The sequence below is a fragment of the Anabrus simplex genome, chromosome 5, assembly GCF_040414725.1.
Source record: "Anabrus simplex isolate iqAnaSimp1 chromosome 5, ASM4041472v1, whole genome shotgun sequence".
Classification (NCBI taxonomy): Eukaryota; Metazoa; Arthropoda; class Insecta; order Orthoptera; family Tettigoniidae; genus Anabrus; species Anabrus simplex.
Window position 1 is genome coordinate 276,019,547 of NC_090269.1, and position 26,320 is coordinate 276,045,866.

The 26,320-nt window shown below is 41.6% G+C and overlaps 1 protein-coding gene and 1 non-coding gene across 2 annotated transcripts in view; one reads left to right on the forward strand and one right to left on the reverse strand.

Annotated features, from left to right (window-relative positions):
• unc-13-4A (BAI1 associated protein 3) overlaps positions 1-26,320 on the reverse strand; it is an 824,271-nt gene that overhangs the window by 480,179 nt on the left and 317,772 nt on the right. The window lies entirely within an intron of this gene.
• On the forward strand, positions 22,442-22,515 carry TRNAS-CGA (transfer RNA serine (anticodon CGA)). The gene has a single exon. It is a non-coding gene; the product is annotated as a tRNA-Ser (tRNA).

The following is a 26,320-nucleotide window of genomic DNA, read 5'->3' on the forward strand; positions in this document are numbered from 1 at the left end:
TCAATGACCGGGTCAGGGGTGGGATGAACGAAGCCCCCAACTTGCGGCGAGGATAGGAATTGTACCAGCTGCCGGGGCCTGTCGCACTCCTCTGAGGCAATGATTAATGCCTGACAGATGGAATGAAATGCTAGTGGAGAGTGTTGCTGGAATGAAAGATGACAGGGAAAACCGGAGTACCCGGAGAAAAACCTGTCCCGCCTCCACCTTGTCCAGCACAAATCTCACATGGAACGACCGGGATTTGAACATTGGTATCCAGCGGTGAGAGGCCGGCGCCCTGCCACCTGAGCCACGGAAGCTCTTCCTTTGTCTGTTGTGTGAGATAAATATATTTTCCAGTTACTAGTTACAATAGATCTTGCCCAATTGGTTTAGAGTTCTTCCATAGTAAACGAAGTTTGTGTGGGATTTATTATCGTGTCCATCTATACGTAGATAGTGTATTTTTGCGGCGGTATGCATGTAAGGAAATATTGGTTAGGTACCTATCTGAAAATTTTCAGAAGACCACCTAGACAATTCTGTGAGACATTACTACTATTGATCCTATGACCTCAACTACTATGTACAATTATTTTAATTTGACGCAATTTACGTTTTCTGCGTCTCAATTTCAACGTTATTTTTTATTCTACCAGATAGAAGAGAAACAGGCACTTATATTGAGCTACATATTTATGAATATTTACTCATTTTGACGAGTAAACTTTGAGTGTATCACGAGAGATCTGCTGATACTGGAGTGTCACTTGATTATCGTGTCGACTTTTTAAGTCGTATTGCTCGACTTCCGTGATCGGAGTCGATGCCTCTCTAGTTGTCCAATTTCTCAATTGAACTAATAAGGCTGTGTGATCCCTGTATCATCCTTCATTCCTGGATTGAAAAATGAATCAAATCCATGCTTCCAATTAAGGGGCTGGCATTCAATTTTGGCGGATCTTGGTACTTGAATTCCAAATATAAGTCTAATTATAATTATAAGAATAAATTTTGTGAAAAAGTCAGAATTCTACTTACATTTGAGTACAGAGGAACTCTAAATGATAATTCTGAAATGTGTAAACTTAATACTACAATTAAATATGAACCGAATGAATAAAAATATTAACATTTGTGGAATCATCATACTCACACTCTTCCACGTAAGCGCTGTAACGGTTTGCTGAGTAAAATAATTTGAGTTAAACATTTGAGCGGGCACTGTGTGCAGTAGACAGCGCAAAACGCCCAACTAGGTTTGCGTAAACTTACCTCCGTACGTATTGTATTTGTTTTCATGGACATTATACAAATGAATCTGTCAAATGCAAAATCTCTCCCTACAGCCTAAAGGTGAATTCACCGGGCGAGTTGGCCGTGCGCGTAACGGCGCGTGGCTGTGAGCTTACATCCGGGAGATAGTAGGTTCGAATCGCACTATCGGCAGCCCTGAAGGTGGTTTTCCGCGGTTTCCCATTTTCACACCAGGAAAATGCTGGGGTTGAACTTTAATTAAAGCCACGGCCGCTTCCTTCCAACTCCTAGGCCTTTCCTATCCCATCGTCGCCATAAAACCTATCTGTGTCGGTGCGACGTAAAGCCCCTAGCAAAAAATGAAAATAAAGTGAATTCTTTGCGAGGGGAAAATGCAAGGTTCGGTCAAAGTCATAACTGAAATTTTTGAATGAATCAAAAGTACACATATGCATGTTCTAGAAATAAGCCTCAAATAATACGTTTGTAAACCCATTTATTTGAAAAGAAAGAGAGATGTGGATATAAAACATTTTCTTGGTAACGCAATATTGATTTGGAATAAATTCCACGAATTTTCACATTTACTGTTCCTTGAATACAGTCGAATCACATTATTACGGACACCTACTACATTCGACTCTTTTGGTGGATAGAGAGGACTGAAAACATCCAGTCCTTCTATATTATATGAACTTGTCTTTCTAAATAATCTGAGTAAGTCTCACAGAGCAGATAAGAAATATTGAGTGAAACACATCATCAGCGATGCACTCAGATAGCAGAGTGACTCTCTAAAAGCCTGTGGGCTACCTAAGAATGGAGACTCAAGAAAACTGGATGCCGAATGATCTTCACCACGCAGTGTAGATCTATATAAATCCTCTTCACATTCCCACTTCCTCCCTCGATGTCATATGGCATCTCGTTCCAATGAGAGCCGATGTACATCGCCACCCTGTCGATACATAGATGTAGTGTCTGTCCTTGACAGAAAAAGCCCTCCTGATAGGAGCACGTGATATGGGGTGATTTAGCGTCCCAACAACAAAATTACGTCCTTCCCTCGTACTGTTGCGTACGTTTCCAAGAACCTTCCAAAATCCACCTTCCTGGACTATTGCGAGACACCAATTAGCCCGTTAGCGCAAGACCTATTGTCTTAACATTTCAACAGAATATTCTACTATATTACAATAAAATATTATTTCTCGTTCTTACGTACCAATTACATAAATGATGATGATGGACGTTAATAATGAATAAAATTACATATGATACATGATACATATATATACACAATTAAGCCGGGTGGCCAATCAAGTTATATAAATGTCGTGGCGACCACGTTATTACACGCTTAAGGAAAATAGGAAATTTTGAAAGGACAAATATGGGGAATAAGACAGGCCCAACTCAGATGTGTACCATGAAAGACATATTTTTTGTAGCATAGCATATATTTAATGAACCTCCATGGCTCAGGCGGCAGCGCGCCGGCCTCTCAGCGCTGGGTTCCGTGGTGGACAAAGCGGAGGTGGGTTAGGTTTTTCTCCGGGTACTTCGGTTTTCTCTGTCGTCTTTTATTCCAGCAACACTTTCCACTAAAATTTCATCTGTCAGTCATTAATCATTGGCCCAGAGGAGTGCGACAGGCCTAGGTAGCCGGCAGAATTGTTATCCTCACCGTAAGATGGGAGGTTTCATTCATTCTATCCCTGACCCGGTCACTGACTGGAAAACAGATTGCAGCAGGTTTCTTATAGCATATTATTTAGAAAGATGTATATCAAGGGTGGCATTGTGCCAGGAAGGAAACGTACTTTAATGTTATGAATATAAAAGTGTTCCTAATAATGAACACTATGGTATTTGGGATAATCCTACAAGTATGAGCTAGAGTTATTACGCATGAAGAATATCTACGTAATTCAGCTCTACTTTACAAAATAATATAAACGCGAATGAGTGTAGGAAGCAGGAGTAGAATTGTAATTTAAATAAGAATATAAATACAACATGTATTTTCACTGTTGAAACAGAAATAGAAATCGCAAATGAACTTCCGCCGGTCCTCCGACCATCGACTCCTGCACAAGCTTCATGGCTCCATTCCTGACATTCCGCACACTTTAACCACTTCTTCCCTTTCCTTCTCTTACTGGCTTTCTTCTCGCCTCCATTTTTAAGGGTTTCTTCTTGCATCTATTTGTTGTATTTTGTTCTTCATTTTCTTCTGCAGTTGATTTAGCAATTATGGTTTCATGAATTCAGTTTCGTTGACGGCATCTGTGACGATAAAGTTAACGACAGACTGTGTTTTCCTGCCGCAGTAAACAAGCACAGACTATCTTACAGCGCACCAAATGGTATATACAGTGCCATTAGGACCATGTTAGTGTGCGATATCAGGCGCATATACAGTACTAGAATTAACACGATGTTCCAGTTTGCGTGAACAAGCATTAACTCAAAAGACCCGATACATAAAATAAAGTATATTGAGAGTACTATATTTCACACGTAATTATCTTTCTCTGAGGTACATGAGAAGATATCAGGCGGACTTACATTTGTTAGAGATTTACATGCGTTTTAATTCTCCTTTGGTCTTTTTCACAGGTTGACGGAAATAATCTTATCTTCTGCTCGATATTATTCACCTCTGAATACAAAAGTTGTGGGGATGGTTAATGATAAATATTTAATAATAATAATAATAATAATAATAATAATAATAATAATAATAATAATAATAATAATAATAATAATAATAATAATGGTTTTACGTTCCATTAACTACGTTTACTTTGCTGAGACGTCGAGAAGTCTATCCCGAAGGAATTCCTTTACGTGCCAGTAAATCTAACGACTCGAGGATGGCAAATTTGAGTATATTCAAATATCACCGGGCAGAGCCGGGATCAAACTACCAACTTGAGCTCAGACGATAGATTCCAGCCCAGCTTTTTAAAAATGCAATTTGCGCGGGGCGTCGACCTATAGAGATCTTTTGCCCCTATTTGCAGCATGTGATATGAACCTGCGTGCAATTGGAATGAAGGAATGTGAGGAAAGGAACATTAAGGACGACACAAACACCCAGGCCAGGGATATTAATCACTTACAACCAAAAACCACTGACCCAGCCGGGAATCGAATCCGGGGCAGCCGGGTGACAGGCGGACGCGTTGCCCCCTACACCGCGGGGTCGGACTCCAGCCCAGCTTTAGTATAATGTAAATATTAACATCACTTTAGGAGGTACATTCGTGCAGATATCTTAATCGATTTCACTTCAAAGATGAAATAAAGTTTCTAAACTTTGTCCAACTCGGAGACAATCTGATTAATTTGGAGCTCGTTAGCTTATCGGGTATTGATCACTCCTTTGAGTTCAATAATTAACTAATTAGCAAACGAAACTAATGAAAACTTCATGTTATTCAGTGAGATATCTCTGAGCTAATGGTAATCCTGAAGAGATTGTTCTTTGCCCAAACGAAATCTTAAGCTGAATATAATAATTTTATCTTTTAAACATCCAATCTAACTACCAATGGCCTCAACAGGCACTGAGATGTCTGGGGTTTGTTCCTCAAGAGTTCCTTAACGACCCAACACAAAAGTTTCAACACACTTAAATACCTTATTAATGACACCTGGAATCGAATCTTCTGTTTTGGGAGTAAAAGACATGCAAGAGATTCTGATGGCACATTTACTGTTTTGCCCACAAAATTAATTAAATCTCAGGCATAGATCGCCCATCAGAGGCCTGAATTTCTACTTTCTGTTAAAGAGGAATGTCAAAATGGACACACAGGGAGCCTAAATGGCATTAACTTACAATGCTACTCTGTATAGAAAAATTGATAAGTTACAAGACTGTAAGCAACTGCAACGTGACCTCGATAATGTTGTGCAATGGACAGTAGGCAATAGTACTGTATGATGATAAACGGGGTTAAAAATCAGGTTGTTAGTTTCACAAATAGGAAAATTCCTCTCAGTTTTAATTACTGCATTCATGGGGTGAAAGTTCCTTTTGGAGATCATTAAGTACCTAGGTGTTAATATAAGGAAAGATCTTCATTGGGGTAATCACATAAATGGGATTGTAAATAAAGGATACAGATCTCTGCACATGGTAATGAGGGTATTTAGGGGTTGTAGTAAGGATGTAAAGGAGAGGGCCTATAAGTCTCTGGTAAGACCCCAACTAGAGTATGGTTCCAGTGTGTGGGGCCCTCACCAAGATTACTTGATTGAAGAACTGGAAAAAATACAAAGAATGGCAGCTCGATTTGTTCTGGGTGATTTCTGACAAAAGAGCTGCGTTACAAAAATGTTGCAAAGTTTGTGCTGGGAAGAACTGGGAGAAAGAAGACGAGCTGCTCGACTAAGTGGTATGTTCCGAGCTGTCAGCGGAGAGATTGCATGGCATGCCATTAGTAGACGAAAATGTTTGAGTGGTGTCTTTAAAAGTAGGAAAGATTACAATATGAAGGTAAAGTTGGAATTGAAGAGGAAAAATTGGGGCGAATATTCATTTAAAGGAAGGGGAGTTAGGGATTGGAATAACTTACCAAGGGAGATGTTCAATAAAATTCCAATCTCATTGAAATCATTTAAGGAAAGGCTAGGAAAACAACAGATATGGAATCTGCCACCTGGACGACTGCCCTAAATGCAGATCAGTATTGACTGATTTTTTACGGTAGTTGTGGCCTTATGTTTTATTTATTTTTATTCATATTATTTGATATATTTTCTATTATAAAGTGGGAAGTAACACAGTTGTTAGGTTATCATGCCCTGTACTCAATAGGTTTACTGGTAATATACCGAACTCTTCGTCTACATCAAAATTTTCGCTTCCAGCATAATCTAGTCATCCGACAGTACTTGAAAGAACGTTTAGACGGATAGTATACTACTAAAATTATTACTGACTGTATGTTGTATGTTGGGTATTCAGCCCGAAGGCTGGTTTGATCCTCTGCAGCTCCGCCAACAGCTGTCATAAATAGCTTAGGAGTCACTGAAGAGGCGTACTAGAGAAATGAGGAGTGAGGTAGTTTCCCGTTGCTTTCCTCACCGAGCCAGCCGTTGCTATTACATATCAGTCTGCCAAGCCCACTGAAATGCATGCAGCAACCGACCCTATGAGCGATATTTTCACACCATTCATAACAGGGACTGGCTGCATAAGCAATGGTATTACTAGCATCACTCATACCTCAGTCACTTTCATATTGTCAAAGCCACTGATGAGACTGAGGCAGGTCAATGAAAGTAACAAGTTAGATATAGCCCATACCAGAAGACATAGTGCACTCTAAACACTACATCTCATCTCGCCAGCAATACTTCACGTGCTGGGAATTGTAATATAGATTATTTTCTGAGGATACCGTCTTCGTGGTCTCGGTACACACATTAAGGATTCGGTTCCTAAGACTCCGGTTTCGATTCCTGGCTCTGTCAAAGATTTATAATCTGGCGCAAGGGCTGGAACGGGGTGCAATAAATGTCACGAGAGCAACTGAGTAGAGATGGGTGGAAGTCCCGATCTTTGGCCATTCTTGAAGTAGTTTTCTGTAGTTTTCCACTCCAGCTCCTGATAAGTGGCGCGAAGTTACTTGGACGAAGAACCATGACTCAGTATGTCATAATCCAAGACTTTTCCTGAAGGTGGTTTAAATGAAATCCTTCTGTCAGTCCGAGAGGGATTGTTCGAACCCGAGGTGTAAAGGACAATGGAAGATATAGGATGTATTGCAAATGAATAGAAACATTACAACTAGAATCCGAACTGAGAGGAGGTGTGTTTACCTTCAGAAATTCCTCCTATATCACTCCACATCTGATTTTAAAAGTTCGAATGAAGAAGGGCAAACGCATGCATTTATCATTTGACGACCTCCATTGTGATCATTGTAGTGGTCAATTTATTTTGCGGATATGAGCCCTACCGAACATGCTTGGAATAAATTAAAGAAGAGCGTTCGTAAACGTCAAGAAGGACCAACCATTCCGCGAGATCTACGCCGCATCACAATCAAGGAGTGGGGCAGTTTGTACCAAAATTACATTGATGAACAAGTGGACAATATGTCGAAACGAATTATTCCAAGTTCTTTGATTTTGAATATGCTTGTAATCCAGCCCATAGAATGAAGTGTTGTCTAAACTCTGTATAATAAGCAAACTACAATGACTATTTAGCCCATGGCTCTAATTACCACTCCGGTATAAGAATATCAGCCAATTAGCAGCTGTCTATCGCCGGAGTATTCCCGTTTTCATGTTATCACTTTAATTTTATGACATCTACGTGCACTTTTATACAAATTCATTAAAATAGCGCGCCGAAACCTCTTCGGTAATACATTTGACCACAGATCGCACAATCAACCGTGATATTTTGATGAAACTAACATACTGGAAGTTTACATACAAAAATAAGGCACTGTATTTCTGTGCTGAAAGTCTTGGTTTCAACATGGGTTGTGAATACACATGTATTTATTACATTTTCATATTTATATGCGTTTTGTGGTTACTCGCGAAATATTTAAAATGAATACAACTCGAGCTCCAGATTTTCTTTAGATAAATTCTGGATCTCCTGTTGATTGCCACAGATATTAATCTCTCCTTATTTAATGTTAATGTAGAACTGACCATAAATGAAATCAAAGAGAAATTTTGCAGAACAATGGAAGTTGGCTAGCTGGTTCGAGGCGTGTAGCTATCAGCTTGTACTCGGGAGATAGTGGGTTCGAACCCATTGTCGACAGCCCTGAAGGTGATGGTATTCCGTGGTTTCAGATTTTCAAAAAGGCAAATTCTGGGGCTGTCCTAGCAATGTCCTAACCCATCGTCACCATAAGACCCGTCGGAGTCGATGCGACATTAGGAAAAAAGCCAAATCGCTCGATGTTGTTGTTTATTCTGAGTCTGCAGAGAATCTGAAAATATTAACAAGTAATGTCAGATTCGTTGTCTGAATGGTCAACGTACTGGCCTTCGGTTCAGAGTGTCCCGGGTTCGATTCTCAGCCGGATCATGGAATTTAACCTTAATTGATTAATTTCAATGGCCCGGGGACTGGGTGTTTGTGCTGTCCCCAAGATCACTGCAACTCACACAACACACATAACACTATCCTCCACCACAATAACACGCAGTTACCTACAAATGGTAGATGCCGCCCGCTCTCATCGGAGGGTCTGCCTTAGAAGGGTCACACGAAATTATTATTTATTACCAAGTAATATGGACAAAGTCTTGGAAAAGGAAAATAAAATGAAAGTAAGTTAGTTACAGTTTCTTTTACGTCGCCCCAGCGTTTGTCTGCTTTCAAAATGGGAGACCACGGAACCCATTATCTCCCGAATGGGAGCTGATAGCTACGTGTTCCAAACCGCGCACCCACTTGCTCGGTAAAATGAAAGTAAGGGAGTAAATTTAAAGCAAAAATAATTGAATAAAATCGAATTAAATGAGAATGTGCAGGAAATATCAGATTAGGAATTGGAGCTTTAAGGAACCCGATTCATATTGCTATTTGGGCAGCAGAAAGAAACAATGATGGCAAGCCTAAGGATGCCTCTCTAACCGTTTAACTGCCATGATCTCAATTCGGGGATTACCTTTCCTGGATTAATGCTGAAGCTATCCTTAGGTTGTCAGAGTTGATTTCTTATCTCCGTAGTTATCCAGAATTTGTTCAAGGCTGTGTATTAAATGTTTGTTGAATTCTTTAGTACGTATTAGTTGTGGAGTGTTACTTGTAGGATGAACACGGGGTTTTCGAGTTTTCTTCGAAGTCATATTATAATACACGGTACAAACAAACAAAAAACCCACGGCACTTAACGCCATTGAAAGGGCCTTGACCTGCCCAGCGACCGCTGCTCAGTCCAAAGGCCTGCAGATTACGACGGGTCGTGTGGTCAGCACGACGCATCCTCTCGGCCGTTATTCTGGGCTTTCGAGACCGGGGCCACCATCTCACCGTCAGATAGCTTCTCAGTTCTAATCACGTAGGCTGAGTGGACCTCGAACCAGCACTTATGTCAAGAGAAAAATCCCTGATCTGGCGGGGAATCGAACACGGGGCCTCCGGGCGAGAGGCAGACACGGTACCGCTACACCACGGGGTCGGCAGCATATTATAATATATAATACCTCTAATTTCGGGCTATTATATCGTCATTTACAGCCTATAGATGATATCCAGTGGCATTTTGTTTTGAAAACGGATTTTCTGTTCAAGGTGAATGATTATTCAACATTTTTACCAGATATTACTTTTCCTGTTACTTAACGCTTTAGGAAATCCTAAAAAGTTTAAATTACTGGAAGAAAATTTGGCCGTTAGTGATTTAAGAAAATAAACCCATTCAACTCAAATATACTGTAGATATGTTCTATATTAGGAAGTTGTTTCTTGAAGGCGTTATGTGTGAAGAAGTCAAACATGGACAGTGGGCCTACCTGAATACAAAGATAAATAATAGAAAATTGTTGAGGGCGATGTGGATATATGAGCTCACTAAGCTCACTATGATAACAATTTGGTAACATCTGACCAGAGGAAGAAATAGATAGATGGGACACAACTTGAGACCCCTAGGACTCGTCCAGTTGCTTTATGATGGAAGTGTTGGGGCTCTCTATACACTGATGACCCAAACTAAAAATATTAAAACCGGGCGAGTTGGCCGTGCGCGTAGAGGCACGCGGCTGTGAGCTTGCATCCGGGAGATAGTAGGTTCGAATCCCACTATCGGCAGCCCTGAAGATGGTTTTCCGTGGTTTCCCATTTTCACACCAGGCAAATGCTGGGGCTGTACCTTAATTAAGGCCACGGCCGATTCCTTCCCCCTCCTAGCCCTTTCCTGTCCCATCGTCGCCGTAAGACCTATCTGTGTCGGTGCGACGTAAAACAACTAGCAAAAAAAAAAAAAAATTAAAAAAATGGCCAGCACATCACTTCAACTGTTTTCTTCCATGCTCTTTAACCTTTGACCTTTGTTTTAGCATTCGCCTGCGGCGAGCGTCCTTTCTCTCTTCAATCCACTTCTTGCCTATTTTCAGTTTGGGTTTTTCCTGGAAACCACGATATCCTCCAAGTTTTTTTTCGAAGAGAATCGCATTTCAGGATGTCATCACTCGTAATCCGGACTTTCTAAGCGCTCTTCTACATCGATGAGCCGTGCTCCACAGGTGTTTTTCTTTTCTTTCAGAAAGTAGGTAAAGATCCGGCTGGACAGTCAGTCTGTCAGGAGACCACAGAAAGCGAGCCCTCTTTTTCGAAAGGTGTACGTTTTATCTACGTGTGAGAATAGCTCATGGTGGTGTCTCTCACTATTTTCGTTGTCTGATCCCACGACTTTCCTCAGGATCTGCCTTTCACTGGCTTCCAGTTTCTCTACCAAACCTTTCTTACTCAACTGCTGCGGACAGAGCTCCTGGTTGGTGTCTGAACACGGCGTTGAAGGACACTGTTCGCTTATTATAGATATCTTTGGTTAATCGGCAGACCATTTCTATTGTGTTTGTCCTTGACATCAAGTAGTATTTTTCTGACAGGGTTGTCCCTAACCACTCACTTAGGCATTTGAACTTTAGTGCCTGCTTTATTCTCCTGTGCTCCACCGCAAGCTAGGCGCCGGCTTGATGTTCGCTATGAACTCGGTTCTCTTAAAGGAGAACTTCAGATTGGCCTTTGCCGTTTGAGCTTGAGTTGCTTTATTTGTTTTTAAGTTGTGCCAGTGGAAACGGAAATATTCCCAAGATCATTTGTAAATGCCAGACAGTCAATTGTCACGTTCTTACTCTTACAACCAAGTTTAACCGCATTTTCAGCACCTTCTTAACTCAGTTCTTTGCACCATTTGCGGTTAACTTTCTCAGACACATAATTGAAGAGGAGAGGAGAGAGCCCATCTCCCTCCGTAACTTCAGTCTTGATTTCCAAGGTATCTGAAATCATTTTAGGTGTGGTGTCCATCAGGGCCCGTTGAATAATCGCTTTTGTTTTATTGTCCAACACCAATTCTTTCAGAATTTTACTCAATGTGGTACGATCAATCAACAATTATTATTACCGTACGAGTTGGCCGTGCGGTTAGGGGCGCGCAGCTGTGAGCTTGTATCCGGGAGATAGTGGGTTCGAACCCCACTGTCGGCAGCCCTGAAGATGATTTTCCGTGGTTCCCTATTTTCACAGCAGGCAAATGCTAGGGTGTACCTTATTTAAGGCTACAGCCGCTTCCTTCCCATTCCTAAGCCTTTCCTATCCCCTCGTCGCCAGAAGACCTATCTGTGTCGGTGCGACGCAAAGCAATTAGCAAGTATATATACAGTATATAATTCTTAATGGAGGATAGGATACCCAGGGAAATAATGGACTCAGTCATGGAATAAATACAAAGGGAGACCAACACGGTTTTAGTTAGACTCAGTTCATTAATAATTTACATGTAAGATGTGAGGAATGTAATGAAGTCACAGAGCTAATTGCACATAGAGGATTGTGAAGGCGCTTAGTAATTCGCAGAGGCTTGAATATTGGACGCTGAAAGGCACAACATATAAACTAACATCTTCATGTTCTTCCACACTTCCAACACTATGGTGGGGTCGCTAGTGCAAACTTCGTCACATGTGGATTTGACCCTGTTTTACAACCAGTTGCCCTTCCTGACGCCAACCCTATGTGGAGGGATGCATTCACTACTACGTGCTTCTGTGGTGGTTTTCTAGTGTGGCTTGCTGTATTTGTATAAAGAAGAGTGTGTTAGGTCAAAGACAAATACCCAGTCCCCGAAACGAAGGAATTAACCAGGTGCGATTGAAATCCCCAGTCCAGCCGGGAATCGAATCCGGGACCATCTCAAGACAAACAAAACAAAGGAAAGACAAACAAAAATTGAAGTATTGAAGTATTTGGTATATACGTTGATACATTATGTTCTGACGAGCATGAATGGTCGATTCCAGTTACACATCATGTTCTATCATCTTCTTTGGATCTACTTTTGTTGTACTTCAATGCACTAACAAGATTTAACCAGACATTTCCTAGATTAAGTTATGAAGTTCCTCCACTTTTGACATGTTATAACTTGAAGAACTCAGCAGATCGGTTATTGATCTTCCCCGGGGCTTAACTAATTAACATACAAATTCCATTCTTGTTCTGCCCCACTGTGTAAAATATGATGACGCAATGAGTTAAGGGTGGTAAAATTTACAACGTTGCCTCGTTGTTAAAGGAAAATATTTCTGGAGGAATTTTACTTATGATATCGTCTCCCTACTAATTCCCAGGGATAAATCAAGAACAGGATATTGTAGCGTATTTCACACTCTGCTGAGTAAAACAAATACTTTTCTAGAAAAAATACTCTGTTTAGAGATAATATTTATTTATTTACTGATCATAGTTATTTTGTTGAAATTATATAAACCAAACCAAACCACTTGGCACTATAGCCCTTGAAGGGCCTTGGACTACCAAGCGACCGCTGCTCATCCCGAAGGCCTGCAGATTACGAGGTGTCGTGTGGTCAGCACGACGAATCCTCTCGGCCGTTATTCTTGGCTTCCTAGACCGGGCCCGCTATCTCACCGTCAGTTAGCTTCTCAATTCTAATCACGTAGGCTGAGTGAACCTCGAACCAGCCCTCAGGTCCAGGTAAAAATCCCTGCCCTGGCCGGGAATCGAACCCGGGGCCTCCGGGTAAGAGGCAGGCACGCTACCCCTACACCATGGGGCCGGCGTTGAAATTATATATCGACTATAAATATGTGTTGAATATAATAGTGTTTCTTGTAGTAATATGTTTACAACTATTACGCTGTGTTTGATGAAGTTACGTCTTCTGTATAAAAATTTTTTTTTTACATCATACTGTTAATAATGAGGCTTTGGAGCTATTATGTCGTGTAGTAAGAAATAAATAGCCGGTTGGAGTAACTCAAACGGCAGAGCCTTCTGAGTCCAATTTGGTGGGTTCGATCATGGCTTTTGCAGATGATCAAATACGTCACCGGTCTAGAAAGCCAAGAATAACGGCCGAGAGGATTCGTCCTGTTGACCACACGACACCTCGTAACCTCAGGCCCTCGGGCTGAACAGCGGTCGCTTGGTAGGCCAAGGCCCTTCAAGGGCTGTAGTGCCATTGGGTTTGGTTTGGTTTGGTTCAAATACGTCAGCCTCGTGTCGGTAGATCTACTGGCACGTAAAATAAATCCTGCGGGGGAAAAGTCCCGGTACCTGGGTGTCTCCAAAAACCATCAAAGTAGTTAGTGGAATTAAAACCCATTACATTATTATTGATAAATAAATACCTGTATACCGACGCGCTTGAAATCTTCTGCCAGAGCGGCCGTCAGTCAAGCAATCATGAATTATTGGCTTGCACAGGTAACATAATTAAAGATAGAAAGACCATAGAAATAAAATTCATAATTTCATGGCCTCCGAAATTGAAGAAGGAGACTAAGATAAGCTAATTGTGGAGAGAAATCATGATCTGCTGAGTGTATAGGAACAAGGAATAATATACTGTATATTCTAGAAGCCGCGCATGTGTGTGTTAGCGAGCCACGGCTATGGAGCCAAGTTCTACATTCGGGAGGCGAGTGGATTCGAACTCAACCATCGGCTGTCCTGTCGGTTTTCTGTGGTTTCCAATTTTCACTTCCAGGAAAATATCGGGGCAGTTCCTTTTCATAGGCCACATTCGATTTCTTACATCGCTTTACCCAATTTAATTCACCATAATTCATTTCATCTCAATTAGATTATCAGCGGAGGTTGGTGTCTGCAAGGGTATCCGACCAAAAAACATGCCATAGAATATAATCTCACCTCGTTCCCGACCACGCATCAGGAAACGGAACTGAGAGGTAGATATACATATTCCAGAAAATTTAAGACAAATAAGATTTTTAATAGATGGTAAAATATTGCCCATGGTAATATTAATTGTAGCCGGCCCCGTGGTGTAGGGGGTAGCGTGCCTGCCTCTTATCCGGAGGCCCCGGGTTCGATTCCCGGCCAGGTCAGGAATTTTTACCTGGACCCGAGGGCTGGTTCGAGGTCCACTCATCCTACGTGATTAGAATTGAGCAGGTATCTGACGGTGAGATAGCGGCCTCGGTCTAGGAAGTCAAGAATAACGGCCGAGAGGATTCGTCGTGCTGACCACACGAGGTCAGGCCTTCGGGCTGAGCAGTGCTCGCTTGGTAGGCCAAGGCCCTTCAAGGGCTGTAGTGCCATGGGGGTTTTATATTAATTGTACTCGATGACCGACCAAATGGTAAAGATAACATTGTGTTCCTTTAAATACAAATTTTATGTAAAATAAGTAAATATAATTTGTCGTACAAGACAAAGCACATGTCGCAAGGTCTACGGATAGCGAGCCAGCCTTTTACCTGGAGGCTCCGGATTCGATTCCCGTCAGGTCAGAGATTTTCACCTGGGACTGAAGGCTTACTCAGCCTGCGTGACAACAATTGAAGTGATATCTGCCGGTGAGAAAGCGATTCCGGTCTAGAAAGATAAGAATAACGGCCAAGAAAATTAGTTGAGATGACCACGTGTCGAAATCTGCAGATCTTCGGACTGAGCAACTGTCACTTAGTAGACGAAGGCCTATCAGGCTGTAGCGACACAATATCTCTAAAATCAATACAAACATTTTACGAAATTGGAGGGACTTTACCTGAAACAAAACATGAATGGGATAATTGTTTTCCGTTACAACCCCACAGGGAAGTCAGTTTATTTCAGAGGGTCCAACTCAGACAAAGATAATATATATTTGTGTTCTCGGTTTAACAGACCGGTTTAAACACGAAGGTATCAGTTCATTGCTTTTGTTTGATTTCGTTGAATTTTTTAGGTCACCTGCCTAGTTTGAAGGAGCGTGGAGATTCAGTTTAGGACTTGGCTGATATGTATTAACGGCAGCCTGTAAGTACAGGAGACTGGTTCCTTAATAAAAGGAAATATATATAAGGCCAGGTGTTATTCCTGTCAGCGTGACATGGCCCTATTGAAAATTCTGTCCGCTGTTTACTGGAATTCGCACTGGGGACACTGCATTATATATATTGTCATATGCAATAATGCTGTGAAGAAGTATTGTTTTAAATAAGAATGTGTTGTTCCAGGCAATGTTGTGTTTTGATGCAGTTATGATAAAATGCTGGCAAAACAGTATAATGTATGATGCCCTGAAGATGGTTTTCCGCGGTCTGGTGAGAAACAGTGTCCGGACTGTGCTGTGTCTTCAGGTATCGGCTAGATCAAGCAGTAAATTTCATTTTTCTGAGTCTCATCCTTGGAGTTTGACGATTCCAAAGTGACTGACGTATAAGCGATGCTAGTAATACTACTTCTCATGCAGCCAATTCTTGAGATGAATGGTGTAAAAGTGTTGGTGTATGCATTTCAGTGGGCTTGGCAGACTGACAGCGACTTCTGGCCCCGTGAGGAAAGGAATAGGAAACCACCTTACTCCTCATTTTCCTGTAACACCTCTTCAATGACACCTAGGTTATTTATGACAGCTAATGATGGATATGTTGAGGTTCCAACCAGCTTTGGGCTGAGGACATGTAATACGGACACTTCTCGTACAGCGAGAGTCTGTACATATTATATTTTAATGTATTTTATTCTTGTGTTACAGCTGTGAGCAGTCTGGCTGCTGGCATAGCTATCACGATTGTCTTAGACATATCCCTTCATAATTATGGCATACAGATAGAGATAAAAAGTTAATATGTCTATATTCTGAAATAGTTTGCCAGCATGACGCTTTTTTAATGTGTCTGAGTCATAATACGTAAAATATTCCTCGGAATTTTAAAAGCAGATTATCATCCTGTAGTATCATCCCAGATAACTATGCCACATGTCATGATTACGTGAAAAGAGCTATGATATAGGTACCACCTTTTTGGTTTTCATGCTTGCCATCTGAGATAAACATGACATACCTATGAAAGGAAGTACCATTAACCTTCCTTCTGAAAATGGTCAGATCATCTCAATATTTGATTAAAATTACTCCTATTACTGTAATTTTGTATACTTGATCACAGTAAGCATATTGTTTAATAATGTTTCAAGCATGTTTTTGTTCTGCACAGTTTTGAAGTTAATAACATTTGCTATTGTCATGTTTAACTTTATACCATTTATACAGAAACACTGATCAAGATCTCTATGATTACTCGCAATAGGAAGGAATGAACAGTAATAATCAGGGATTATACATCTGAATACAAAACAGGAAGCTACTTTTAGTTAGACACCTGCCCTTTCTTTTCATATTAACAACCCACATTTTTGTTAATTCCTAATCCCATAAAAGGAACCTGGAAACATGTTTACGATATGCTACGGTTAGGACATGGGTACACGCTGCATTAGTTTACATAACGGTACAGTGGTTACGATTTTAAATAGTATGGGATAGAAGTTAATTCTATTCGGAATAAGGAAGAAATACTCACTTTTAAAATTAATAAATATATAATCTGTTTTATTCGCGCTATTCGTGCAATTATATACAGAACACGAGGTAGGCATCATTGCTTGTTGACAGCTAGCAGCTGATGAGTACCCTAAGTACGTGTGCAACTTTCCTCAGCCAGGAGCGCTGCATGGGCCTGTCCAGCCAGTCTATGTAGTACAATATAGGTCGTTTGTCCGGTCTTTTCCTTAAGAGTTTTGGTATCAAAAATGGCGTCAACACATAAGAACTTCTAGCCGTATATCACACATTATGACCAATGTTACTTCATTTCATCTTTGACTCTAGACCCGCCCGAGTGCTTCATGAGCCTTGGTGCAAATTTTGGTACTGATCAGTGGAGAAGCGTAAATTTGTGTAGCGAACAAACAAACTTACATTTTTATAGGTATAAGATAATAATAATAATAATAATAATAATAATAATAATAATAATAATAATAATAATAATAATAATAATAATAATAGGGAACGGAACCTGAGACGCCAAAGTAAGGCGTTACAACCCTGTCATCAAAAACCAACTGCCTACACACCAGGGTACATAACTAGCAGTTATTTTTCATGAACTTAGTTATTTGTACATGTGTTTATATAAAATATCTTTGGTAAGGACACTACTCAAATACAGTATTTATTCATTAATAAAGATAAACCTAATAATGTGTATTAGGTTTTCATATACAGGAACAGTAAATTACGCTAGCCAGGAGGAATACGCGTAGCAGCACGTGAACTTCATTAACCATTGCGCCGACAGGAGTAATATTTACTACATTATTTCCAGTTTTCTTACATATGAGGCAGTCTCAGCCCAGCCCAGCGCAGAAACAGTCTAAAAGTGTGAGTTTAACTACTGACAATTTCGTGCCCAGTCATGATTCCACCATTGAGGCAGGGGAGCAGTTCTATCTGTAACTGAGATAGCGCCTGAAGGAGCGAGTATCAAGGGACAAGGTCGAACGAAAAGCAAACCTCGGTCATGGCCATGCTCGACAAAATATGAACCGAGCATACAGCGTGTTTTGCATCACACTAATACCGACACAATCCTTCTGTGAATGTTAACAGTTTCCGTGCTTTTGCATGCCGGAAACGGATCGCCATATGGACCTCTACCCGTTACCTCTTGTTTGGTAAAATCACCTTTTTGCATGTCCGGCTCCATAGCTAAATGGTTAGCGTGCTGGCCTTTGGTCACAGGGGTACTGGGTTTGATTCCCGGCAGTGTCGGGGAATTTTAAATTTTAATTTTGCTGGCACGGGGGCTGGGTGCATGTGCCGTCTTCATCATAAATTTCATCCTCATCACGACGCTGAGGTCGCCTAAGGGCGTCAAATCAAAAACCTACATCTGGCGAACCGAAGTTGTCCTCGGACACTCCCGGCATTTTAAGTAATACCTGCCACATGGAAAGAGAGAAAAAGAAGGAAAATGCATACTAACAACTTGAATAAGGAGGGTACCAAACCGAGCGAGTTGGCGTGCGGTTGGGGGCCCTAAGGTGTGAGGTTATATTCGGGAGATAGTGGGCTCAAGCCTCATTGTCGACAGCCCTGAAGATGTTTCTCCGTGGTTTTCCATTTTCACATCAGGCAAATATTGAGCCTGTACTTAAATAAAGGCCACAATCGTTTCCTTCCCACTCCTAGTCCTTTCCTATCCCATTATTGCCGTAAGACCAAAACAAATAGTAGTAGAAAAAGGGAGCCAAGTTAGATCAGAGTAAGATGGCAGAGAACAGAAATGAAAATTAAGGACAACATAGCGCTTGGGTTATTCTCATGTTGGACATGAAAGTGAGCATGGGTTTTTTGTTTTGGGAGGGGATGGTGATAATCGTTTGAAGAGTAAGTGCAATGTTATAAACGGCGGGCTGTGGAAGGTACGGTAGGGAGGGGGTGGGCGAGATTAGATAGGAATGTAACTGAAAACAATGCCAATCTGTACTTGAAACCCATTTACTCAACAATCCACAATTCTTAATATATGAGTGCCGTCCAGAAATAATTCCCTATTTCCTTTCTTGTAATATAAACGTATTTAGCTGAGGAATATGAGCATGCGCGACAGATCTTTGACGTAACAATCATATACAGGACGGACAAGTTCCACCTGATGTCAGTAGCGCAGCAGCAGTGGTTCGAAATGGCGGCTCGTATTCTTTATCCCCGCCGCCAGCGAGGTTCCATCTGTGGAAATTGCGATGCGCCATTCAAAACTAGAGGCGAGGAATTCTCAGCGCAGGTGTTGTGCTGATCCGTAGCAATGCTCGCCCACATACAGCTCGGCGCTCAGCAACTGTTCTGCAAGAGTTCGGTTGGGAGGTTTTTGTTCATCCACCGTACAGTCCTGATTTTGCTTCCAGTGATTTTAATCTTTTCTTGCACCTCAAGAAATTCCTGTCCTCCTGCCAGCATTTTCACACGGAAGAAGTGCTGCAGACGAATGTCACACGCTGGTGCCATTTCCAGGTGGCAGACTTCTACGACACGGGCATACAAAACTTGATCCCACGATATGACAACTGTCTCAATTCTGGGAGTGATTATGTCGAGAAATAGCTCCAACGTTGCTGTATCGGGTGCCTATGCATTTTTTCATGCAACTACGTTGCTTTTTGTTTTAAAAAATAGTGTTGTTAATTTCTAGATGGGCCTCGTACGTATGCTTGGCAGAGTTGTTTCTATTCAAACTTATCGAGAACACCACGAAGTATCCCCTGCAAAAGAGAATGGGCCGTATATTTTTCCACGGGTCGCAAAACCAGGCATTAATTCTAGGGCTGACTGGTTCCAGTTCGTAGGGGACTTATAGATCCTTCCTCCTTTCCAAAAATGATGACATAGTATGTGACTCGATCATTAAACATGACTTCTTTCGCGAACATCCATCTATGTAACCATTCATGTCTGAGTTGAGATGAGTTGCATAATCACGTCCTATCAATAGCTACTGTCGCCGATTGCTCTGTGGAAACATCTTGAATAATGTCTGAAAATCTTCTGATGCATAGTATGATGCAAATGGCGCGACGACTTCCGTGAACTCTTAGGGTCATGGCTTGCCAAATGTCAATCCTTCCTGTTCATGCCCCGCATTCCTCCATTTGAGTGTAACACAGACAAGTTGTTGGCCAAAAACGTGTTGTACCATTTCACAACATCCCGATGTGCAAGTATGTGGTGACTTATGTCTATAAACTAGCTGGGTCCGTGAGTAAGCACTCAAATATTTCCCATATTACACGAAATTCATGAGTGGAGCCAGGAAGTCGTAGCACTTCCGCATGGACATCGTTTTGGAATCATTGATCACGGCCTCTTAAAATGTCTCGGTCCATGCATGAACACTTTTCCCAATTTTACACCTGGCAATTGCTGAGGTTATGCCCTAATAATTAAAGCCAAAACGGCTACCTTCCTAATTATTTTCACGCGAAGTGTGGCGTTAAGCCACTAGCAAAAAGAAATACTGATGCAAGGAACAGTGGCTCTTCACAAAAGACAGCAGTTCGTACATTCGTCCGTAACTTTTTGGCAAGAAGGCGACAGCTCGAGTAAATATCAGTGCAAGATGATGAGTTTTCAAACTATTGTGTCACGGTAAAATTAGTGCAGAAGTATTTTTTAGTTGCTAACCACATACAATTTAGATTATTTGTAATTAAAATTTTGACTGCGTATATTCGCTTCCACTTTTTTTGTGTGAGGAACGGCTTTCACAAATGAACTATGACGAGTAAAATTATGTATCTCATTTGACTGAAGAATACCTGAAAATATATTTCACTGAAATTATCCCGGGTTTTTGCGAAATAATTGTAAATGTAAAATGAATCTTGTTAAAAGTAAAATCTTGTAATTAATTATTTGTCTCCAGCAGTCTAAATAACATATTGTGGTGGTGTCCGCCATCTTGTATTTTTCAGGAGTGATTCAGCCTGGCTGACAGTCGCGAGTGACGTCCCCTAGTGGGGCCCACCCGCTTGCTTCAGTTGGTAACCAATCAGAGACGAGTCAGGTACGGATTGGCTAGCCCACCTGCTACCCCACTGCATAGCCCGTTACATCAGTGGGGACCTCTCGGTGGTATAGAAAGGGGCTCGAGGTGTAATCAGAGCATTTAGTCTCCAGAGAGTTCCAGCGGCTTCTCGTCGTCCTAACAATGGGGAAGGGCTGGTCTCCCTATAGAAGACAGGCCGAACGAGCTTGTGCATTTCAGTGTGAGCTCAATCAGCAAGCGGTTGCTTCCGAGGGGTGTCCTGACAATTTTGTGAGTGACGGAGCTGTGGAGTGAGCGTTTAGGGGCACTCGAGTACTGTTGTGAGTAAACTGACGGAGGATAGGGCTAGTTTAGCTGAACGGTAAGGGAGAAGAGTGCAGCGGAGCGACGTGGGACCTTGGTAGAAGACTGCTGTGTGAGTGTGAACCTGGTGCAACGTATATACTTTTGAGACTGTTTATGTAAACTCTGAATTTCGGCGTTCGCTGGCTTTCTGGGTAACCTATCAAGTATTTTGAAGTTTTCCCGTACATGGTATAGTCCGCAAAAAAGCTACTGAGCTAGTTACTTCCATCGTTGTCTACCTATACTCTCTAAACTGAATACACAGTTTCTGACGTCTCGTCTTTTACGTCGCTATGCATAGACAGAGTATTAGGCTAGTTATCAATATATTATTATAAAAGGTGCGCTCATAGTGAACTGCCCTAGGGTATAAGTGACAGCTAGAGGAGTGTGTGTAGTGTAATTGTTTTAGCTCGTAAGTCATCATCATCATCGGGTGTGGTTTAGCTCGTAAGTAAGAGACTGAATAGCTACAGTGACTGAACTGCGTGGATACAGAGATATCGGAGAACGCTGACTAAAGTGACTGTGTGCTTGAGTAATTGTATAGCAATTAGTGATATTTAATAAATGTTCGAGTAAGTGTTACCGATCGTGTACCTGCTACCCACCTACGCATTGCAATATAAATCGTAATCAATCTTTGTCTAAGAATCAGCAATGACCACTGCACTCATTGTCCGTTTGTGCCTCCATCTAAGGGTTCTTTCCGAATTATGTGGTGTTCGCTGGTTTTCTGGGTAGCTTATCAAGTAGTTCGGAGTTTGTCCATACATGGTACAGTCCGCAACAAGCTATTAAGCTGGTTACTTCCATCGTTGTGTACCTATACTCTCTAAACTGAACACAAAGTTTCTGACGTCTCGTCTTTCACGTCGCTTTGCCTAAGCAGAATACTAGCTTAGATATTAATACTGTATACTATTGTAAAACGTGCGAAAACAACAGCAATGACTCAATTTATAATTTTAATGTGAATTTCACGTTCTATGTTAAGGAGTTCGTTCTGTGCTCTATTTTGAGTGCTTTTGTGTTTTGCACTTTTTCTGGAAATTGATGTGATTTTATATTGGGCCTGCTGCTAGCACACTGTAGAGTGCGTTTAAGTCGCCCGTTGTGGGGCATGTCAATGAATACTGAATTTTCACGACCGCATTGTAATCGAAACAGACTTTCAACGTATTAGGTCGTGTTACGTACATGTAGTATGAGTTGAAGAGATGTTAAGTACAGAACCTGTAGCTCAGATCCTTTCAAACAGAACAAAGATGGCCTAGGCCACCATAGCTCAATTGGTAGAGCAACCGACGCGAAATCGGGAGGTTGTGGGTTCGGATCCCACTGGTGTCAGGCTGGCCATTTTTGTTCTGTACTTAACATCTCTTCAACTCGTACTACATGTACGTAACACGACCTAATACGTTGAAAGTCTGTTTCGATTACAATGCGGTCGTGAAAATTCAATATTCATTGGGACTATTTCTTTATACGCCTTTCCTAAAATTATCTTTGTTTTTATATTTATTATTACGTACTTTATTGATATTTATACTATGATGTTATTTACGATGTGCTTCTACCAGCCTCGATTATTTCGTATTTTAGTTCGATTTGTACGTGTAAGTATGAAATAAGTTCGGCTTTACATTCAAGTGTAGCAGAGACTGGGAGGTTTCACCAACTCTATATTCGCAAAATGGGACTAAAAGACAGAATTGGTTGCCTGACTCTTACACCTTTACCGTGAGCACTCTAGTGTGCTCCTCTTCTTACTTACTACCCCTGCTCACTTCATACACATGTCGGAGCGATAACATTCCGGTAACATGCGCGGAGTCGCCGCGTGATTTTCAATCATGTTTGTCACCACTGCCGCCACGCTGCTGAAGTTTCTTCCGGGTCATACTGTAGCAAACTGCTCAGAGATACACAAATTAACTTTTTTGTACATAACGGTTTAATTTCATGACATCTCAAATGGATCACCCTGTATTCCTCATTCCCATTTTCAAATATTTCACATTTGTTAAAATAACTACTGATATTTTCTAGAAATATACTCTAAACAAACACACATCTTCATGCATTTCTAACATGTGCGTGCTTCCTACCACTACAAGACATCTATCTACGATGTCACTGCTGCTGCCCCATTCACACATTCACTCATTTTATTGTCCGATATACTTTAAACAGACAAAATAAATCATTTACGTGAATGTACCACATTTATCTATACTAATAAATAGAACTTGAAGTCATGCGATTTATACAGATAGATATAAAAATGAAAGTATATATAAATTAATGAGGTGCTTCTGGATGCCCTGGAAATTTAAACCTTGACGGCTAGAACCTAGTAACCTTAAGATTCTGAGAAAAACGAAAATTAAAAACTCTCCGAGGAGGCCGAAGTATAGGGAAAGGTAACTTCAAAATTGGGACTAAGAAGTAAAGTAGAAGTGGGACATCTTAAGCATTATTTTATTCACCCCGTTGGAAACATTTACAACATTTGTTCTTAGGAACAAAACGTGAGTGGCCTATTGATAGTAAAAGTAATTTAAATGCTAATTACATTTATAAAAAATAATTTATATACATACGTACTTAATTTGGTTCAGCTGTTTACTATATATACTTACACTGCTGTGCAAAACTTAAGGATGAGATAGATAAAGCGACATAACATATCAACTACTCGGTGGAAATGAATGAAAATGCGGTAACATATTACCAGAGGTCTCCCACAACTGCATCGCAACCTGGCGTGAGGTCAGCGCGACTATAGCGCCAAACGGGTCTGACCCCACAAAACGAGGCAGTTGAAGGAACGGGACAAGACAGTGTGAGTCAATGAGCGAGCTGTTACGGTGTGCTGTAGTGGTGTTATTCATTACAAAATGGCCCGGAGACAACATTTGGATGACTTCACTCGGAGATGAATCATCGAGAAACTGGAAGAAGGACGATTTGTGACGAGTGTAGCCCAGGAGTTTAGTATTACTCACAGCATTGCGTGGAGAGCATTCCGAAACACAGGCACTGCTGCCCGAAGGAGATGAGGGGTTTGACAACTGTCGACTAGAGCAGCAGATAACCGCTACATTGTGCAACAGGCAAGAGGAAACTCACGTCAAACAGCGGGTGGAGTTGCAACCACATTTAACAGGACTGCAAGGCACCAAATCTCATGCTCCACAGTGGCATGGCGACTGTATAGTGGTGGTCTGTTTGCCCGACGACCATTACGTTGTGTTCCACTGACACCCACACATCGGCGGCACCGTTTGCGATGGTGCCAAGAGCATCAGGTCTGGACCAAACGATGAGTAGGGTCACGTGCTCTTCTCACATGAGAGCAGATTGAGTCTGAGTGCTTCTAGACCTACCCTCATCGGGCGAGAGTTGGAAACACGTAATGCATCCAGGAACATCGTCGAACATGATCATTTCGGTGGTCCAAGTGATATGTTGTTGCATGGTCGCACTGACCTCCAAACCTTTGAACGGCGTTCACTCAACGGTCAAAGTTATTGCGACAGTGTTCTCCTTCCCCATGTGCGTCTTTTCGGGGGTGCATTTGTCCGTGACTTCATTCTTATGGACTACCGCATCGAGAAGCGAAACTGGAGGACCTCTTGGAACGAGAGGATATTCGGTGGACTGGTCTGCACGGTTCCCCGTCTTAAATTCTATCGAACACGTGTAGGGCATATTGGGCAGAACGTTCACATGCACCAACGACCAACAAACAGTTGTCCACCGCGCTGGTGGAGGAATGGAACGCCTTACCACATGAACTCCTTATCAATCTTGTGACTAGCATGGGAACACATTGCAGAGCATGATTCACAGTCCTCGCTGATCACACACCCTTTTAAGAACCATGTCCCTTCTTTTGTGATGTCCAGGGGACCATCGTGAGTCGCGGTGACTTACGTGTATTTTATTGTCTCTGTATAAAATTGTCATTTCTGTTCGTCTCATCGCATATTGCTTTCAGTTGTCTACTGTACTATACTGTATCAGTTCTTCCTATGTATGGAACAATTATATAGCATTGGAATTCTTCATTTCGACCTTCTTGTTCTTCTTATTTACCCAAAGCGTCCTCGTCCTTTGGCTGTGGATCAGTAGTTTTCTTGTGTCCATGCGTTCTTTATTTCTAAGTTTTAAGTTTCTTGCCGTTGACTTCTTGGGTGTATTATTATTATTATTATTATTATTATTATTATACAGTCCACCCCATTGAAAGTATACATTTATTGTTGAACTTTCTTCTAAAAAGTAATTGCGATGAGTATCACTGGTCATTGTACGCAGAACTGTGGGTTGCAATGAGTCATTCCTCTGTTTAAATTAAGCTTTGTTGTGGGCCCACAAGACAACACATTATATTGTTTGGAGAGAGCTGATAAAAAGATCCGACATGACTATAAAAACTGTTACTGTAGTGACTTCCTAGTTCGTGAACCACTGGCAACGGCTGAGTGGCCTAGTAAGTGGTCCTGAGAGTCGGGATACCAGTTACTATGGAATGAGAGTGAGCATCTCGGACATATTCTGAGTCATGACCCTCCTTGAGCTCAGGCAGCTGGGACTATAGAATCCACTGGTGGTCACTAACCCGTTAGAGGAGAGTTCCTCACTGGGAGTATGTGTAATTAGGGTAACATCATGCTTCACAGAATTTCCACCAAGCACGATCAGAACGTTTTAAGGAAGCACCGGACCTACAGGAGTAACTGAGTCCCACTCCCACTAGACAGCCGAAGGACTCCTTGGAAACAACTAGGTGAACGTGTACTGGGCTCCTGAAAATCCACACGCTCACGTGGACAAACATGTTAATCTACCCGATGTTAGTGTGTGGTGTAGTCTGTCATCGCGCGGTTTGATCGGCCCATTCTTGTTTGAAGGTGCCGTAAGTGGTGGTGTGTGTCTTCATATGTTGCGAATATCGATTTTACCTTCCATCCACGAAGTGTTTGGAAATGAAAGATTTTAACTACGACAAGATGACACTCCGCCTCACTACCGCAGAGATGTCAGAGCCTACTTGGATGAACATATACCTGGACGATGGATAGGTCGAAAAGAAGCTGTTGAGTATCCACCACGGTCTCCAGACCTTACACCTCTTGACTTCTAC